This window comes from Vollenhovia emeryi, unplaced genomic scaffold, assembly GCF_000949405.1.
Source record: "Vollenhovia emeryi isolate VEMERY1.0 unplaced genomic scaffold, V.emery_V1.0 DF939376.1, whole genome shotgun sequence".
NCBI classification, from domain to species: Eukaryota; Metazoa; Arthropoda; class Insecta; order Hymenoptera; family Formicidae; genus Vollenhovia; species Vollenhovia emeryi.
Genome location: NW_011966990.1, coordinates 20206 through 25763, shown reverse-complemented (window position 1 = coordinate 25763; position 5558 = coordinate 20206). Strand labels below are relative to the sequence as shown.

Sequence of the window (5558 nt, the reverse complement as noted above, 5' to 3'; positions counted from 1 at the left end):
GACTCGATCGGACACAGGCCCGATCGGACACATTTTGTATCGGGTTGCATATTTCTGTAAAGCACAATATTTTTGTGTGCGTATGGACTTACAAATGATGGAAAATTATCTGCTTTACAGAACAGTTAACCCGGGTTAACCTTCTGAAGGTCACTCGGGGTGCATATTTTTCGGGCTCCCCCGATTGATTATCACTGTCAGAGTCACAACAAAGGTTTTTACCAAGAAAACCGCAAGAAAATATCAAAATTCGGAAAAGGCCCTATTCTACATAATTACCCAAAAATGTTTCAGACAAAAGTTGTTCAAGATAACGGGGGTCACCTATCTGTGTAACTAGCTTTGACCTTGAGACTACTTTTCAAGGTTATTTGAAGGTCAGAGTGGTTTTTATAAATGGGAACCCCTATTTTTTATTACATATTCTTATAGCTTACCTCGAGAGCTTTCCAAAACGCTATAATAAAGTACTTTTTATTAAGAACTTTTTGAGTTATTAAGGTTTGAAAGTTCCAATATTTTGACATAAATTACAAAATATCTTGTAAAATGTTCATTTTTTTATCATCTTACTTTAATACTTTTTGAACAGAATAATGAGACAAATCAACCGGTGTAAAGAAAACACAATTGTTTAAAAAAAATTTTTTATTACTTGTTACAAAATTGTTTTCTTTACACCGGTTGATTTGTCTCATTGTTTACTCTAAAACATATTAAGGTAAGATGATAAAAAAATGAATATTTTACAAGATATTTTGTAATTTATGTCAAAATATTGGAACTTTCAAACCTTAATAACTCAAAAAGTTCTTAATAAAAAATACTTTATTATAGCGTTTTGGAAAGCTCTCGTGGTCAGCTATAAGAATATGTAATAAAAAATAGGGGATGCCATTTAAAAAAATTGGTGTGACCTTTATGTGACCTTCAAATAATTTTTCAAGGTCAAACCAATGGTACCATCTTATGGCCCCCTCGAAACCAAACAACTTTTGTCTGAAACTTTTGTCTGCCGTTCTCGGATTTCAAGATATTTGGCTGATATGGGTGGTCTGGGACACCCTGTATATGTATATGTATATATATATTTCATAATTATACATTCTTTAAGTATCTGTTTGAGTGTCAAAAAATAATAATTTGTTTAAGATTGTTTTAACGTTACAGCAATATAAAGAATTAATGTACAAACATTAACATAGTTCAACATAGAAAAGATATTTATACTTCAACATTCAACATTGCAACGTTTCAGCAATATCATTTTAACTTTCTGTGCTGTATGGGATAGTGCTTAAAATATATTATGTTGAAAGATTTGTCACAAGACTACTATCGTCGACTTTCAACTGGGTACCTATCAAAAATACAATTATCACTATAATAATTGCAAATTCTTCCGTATAAATACAGCGTGAAGAAATGTACGATGCATAATTTATTATAGTTCATGGAGGCTTTTAAAAATTGTAATTAATAGTAATAATAATGGCAAAATCCTCGTTTTTCCTAACTGTTACGACAAGCGGTTCGAACAGTCCCTCTCCGCATTATTTAAATACACATTTATAAATTCTCGCGTAGGCACGGCCGTGTAACGGCCTTTTGTCGCCGTCCGCGCGGACATGTCCGCGAAGTATTTAGGTTTCCCGCGTTGTGCGAGCCACGTCCTCGTGTCACGGCGGTCACGTCAATGAGTTCCTCGAAAGCATCGTCGAATCGTGCCTTCTCGCTACCGAAGATCGTAGATAAACCTCCGTATGAACGTTCCGCTTCAATCGGAGGATACTCTACATGGACGAGGTGAAAATTAGAAACGCCACCCCCCGGACGTTGACGAGCTCACGTCAGTCACGACGGTGACTTTGTCAATCTCGCTCTCTCGCTCTCTCGCTCTCTCGCTCTCTCGCTCTCTCGCTCTCTCGCTCTCTCCCTCTCTCTCCCCCCCCCCTCTCTCTCTCTCTCTCTCTCTCGTTTGCCGTATTCGATTTATTTCCACACGAATCACCGATTTCGAGTAAATGTACTGGTATCCTCCACCGTGGCGCTCGTTTATTTATATAGAATTTACGTCTGCAAATTATAACGCAAATTCTGCAGGATAAAAATATTTTTGTAAATATTGAGATTGTCGGTAACGTTTTAAATTACGAGTAATTCGAGGGGAGAAATAGTTAGCAGACTAACAAGTGAATAAGTGCGAACGGATACAGAAACGTAGTACATTTACTCTAGGAAAAAAAGAGCAGGTAAGCAACCCATTTTGGGGTTCCGAATTAATAATCGAATTACTTGGATTGTTCGTAACTCTAATCTTTTACGAATCTTACCCTGCGTAACTAAAAATAGCAATTAGCTGTTCTATCTATATCCAAAATTTTTAAGTAATATTAATAAATTCTCTCAATTAATTCTATCGATTCAGTAACGCAAAGATAATTTTCACTTAAAAGGCACTAACCGAAATGTTAAGTTGCTTAACTACAAAAAAAACGGTCAAAAGTTTTCCCAGAGTAGAATTACGAGCAATCCAAATAATTCGATTACTAATTGTGGGCCTCAAAATGGGTTGCTTAACTGTCTTTTTTTCCCAGAGTACGCAGGATCGTTATTATGTTTTTCAAAACACGTATTGTTATCACAAGAATGTATAAAATATAGTCCAATCTTTCTTCCGGCCGCGTAAGTTCCTACTGTATAGGGATGAACAAGCGTCCCGAGATTCCAACGTGAATCGATTATGTGAATCAAGGTGGATTATCCTCTCGTTCGAACAAGTGGGAGTATTATTTATGAGAGCGTGGGAAAAGAGTAACTAACACTCTGGATTGCGCGTGGCGCGACAAACCATTTTCCAGGCAACCACGTTGGCGTGTTCACAATCGTAGTGTCCATAAAGCCCGTATCAGACTACGGATTGAGATTGTGATTAGACTAAAATTTGACCAATCACAGTAATGTTTAGTAATCTCAAGTTTAGCAACTTTTACTCTAATTGGTCAAATTTCAATCTAATCTCAATCTTAAGCCAACGGTACACGGTACTATTTTTCCTAGTGGATTGCTTACGAGAACCAATAAGAATTCAAAATTTTAGATCAAATGACTTAAAGCTAAATCCTGATTAGCTCTCGTAAGCGATCCAGTAGAAAAAATAGTATCGTGTACCGTTGGCTTTAGTCCGTAGTCTGATACGAGCTTAAGGGAATGCTGAAGTGATTCTGCACTTTTGCACCTTTCTAGAAACTGTCAGTTCACGGAAACATTTGTGTAATATACAAATTAAATGGCTTACGTGTATAGATCGAAAGCAGTTTGCTGTTCCGGCTAAATGAAAGAACAATATGGCATCACTGAAACTAAGTTTGTAAGTCTAATAAAAAAATAATATTGAGCAACACACATACTACATGTACTGTATGTGTGTATTACTCACTATTATTTCTTATTAGACTTACAAACTTAGTTTCAGTGATGCCATATTGTTCTTTAATTTAGCCGGAATAGCAAGCTACTTTCAATCTGTACATGTAAGCCATTTAATTTAATTTGTATATTACACGAATGTTTCCACGAAATAGACAGTTTTAAGTGCAAAAAGTGCAAAAGTACAGAATCACTCCAGCATCCCCTTAAGTTGAGAATGGGCCGAGTACGAGATCGTGCAAGACGGCGAGTGGCAAGGACGAAGCGGCGGTCGTCTCTCAGTTCTCGATCGGTACCGGCCGGACCGGCGCGCATACGGTTTATTTCCAAGCGAGATCTTCAATAAACATCGAAAAAAATAGCTCCACTTTAGCGCGAGGATCCCGCTAGCCACGTGTTTTATATACCGGCGCAGCGCCACGAACGTGAATGCAAACGCGCCGGGACCGATCGGAAACGCGAAACGGATACGCGATGATAATAGCTCTCGACGCCGGCGGCGGGGACGGAGGAGGGGTAAACGGATTTCGGAAAACCAAGCGGTTGTTTACATCGAATCCGCAAGTTTAGCACGTCGTCGCACCTGTTTTCAACCACGCCGCGCGCCTTCGTGTCCCGCGTGCGGCATCGCGACATGCGCGTCTTATTCGCCATTGTTATTTTTACAAATTAAATAATTCACACATATCCTAATCCGTTTGATATATTGTATTTATACTATCAACTTGATCGGTTCAGCATCAATTAAAGCCTCGGCTCGTGTAAAGATACAACACTTGATGATTATATACTTATATTGTTAGCGCACTATCGAGAATATTAGAAAATATTCACGGTGTTCGTTAAAAAGGGAAATGCAACGTTCGTTATACATCTGTTTCGATAATTAAACACTCAAACGATCTTTCGATGATTAATGGGAATTTTGGAAAAACGATTTGGATTCCTATACTGTCCTGGGGAACGCGATCTCGCGCCAGAAAGTGTCTCAAGCTCAAGTAAAGGTTACTAAACTTGAGATTAGTAAACTTTACTGTGATTGGTCAAATTTCAATCTAATCCCAATCTCAATCCGTAGTCTGATACGGGCTTCACGTAGTTTGTAGAGCGACCGTGTTACTTTCCAAATGCTTTCTCGGCGAACTGTACGATACGAATAGAAAATCATTAGAGGCGTTATATATTTGAAAAAAGTAGCGACGTCGAAACAATATCGTTACAAGAAACGAAGAAAAAAGCAACGAATAGAAAATTATGCAATTTTCTGTTTCAATAAACTACAAAACTAGTATCTTAATGTTAGAATCTTTAAGAGTACGATAGAAATAAGGATTTCTTCTGGTTTTTTGTCATACACAGGTATCTTGTTTCTGCACGTGGGATGCAAGGACAAGGTTTCAGATTTTCGGAGATACTTGTGTATGGGATATGACACATTTTCCCTCGCGAGAGACGGCGCGCGTATCGCCGAGGCGAGAGTGCACCGCGATTTGTCGCACCGATCGAATTAGATCGACACTCGATCGCCGCACGCTATCCAGCACGGTAAACATACTCACGCTGCCTTCGGTGGTGTCGTGATGTCCGTCATGATGTAATCCGAGGCGACGTAGCCGGCAAAAAGGAGGAGGAGAAGGAAGAGGAGAAGGACGCGTCGCTGCAGCCCCGAGTGACAATCTCCCGCGAATCACCAACTATGTCGATTTTGCGAACGGAGAGCTGCAGGGTGGAGGAGAGGAGGAAAAAGTAAAGAGAGATGAGAAAAGAAAGTTTTGAGGGAACGGAAGGACACGCGCGCCAGCGTCACGATGTCATTCCTCGCTGCGGCGAATGTGACGTCGCGAGCGTAAAGCGGAGCACCGGAGCTTCTCCTCGCGATACACCGAACGCGCGCAACGGACGGAAAACGTGCGTACCATTGCGCGGTCGCGACGCGACTAGTTATACTGATTTCCGCCCACGACCCACGACCACGACCTAATCGCGGCGAGTCGGACGGACGGACGGATCGGACAGAGGGAGAGAGAGAGAGAGAGAGGGAGAGGAACGTTTCCTTCGTGCGCGCGGAGAGATGGAGCGCAAGAGAGAGAGAGAGAGAGAGAGAGAGAGAGAGAGAGAGAGAGAGAGAG

At 40.2% G+C, this 5558-nt stretch overlaps 1 protein-coding gene across 1 annotated transcript in view; it reads right to left on the bottom strand.

Annotated features, from left to right (window-relative positions):
• Positions 1 to 5418, bottom strand: part of LOC105558132 — a 38536-nt gene extending 33118 nt beyond the window's left edge. The window contains exon 1 of the mRNA XM_012005657.1: positions 4989 to 5418. The gene's annotated coding sequence lies outside the window, so the exon portion shown is untranslated. The remainder of the gene's footprint in view (positions 1 to 4988) is intronic.
• Positions 5419 to 5558: the final 140 nt, after the last annotated feature.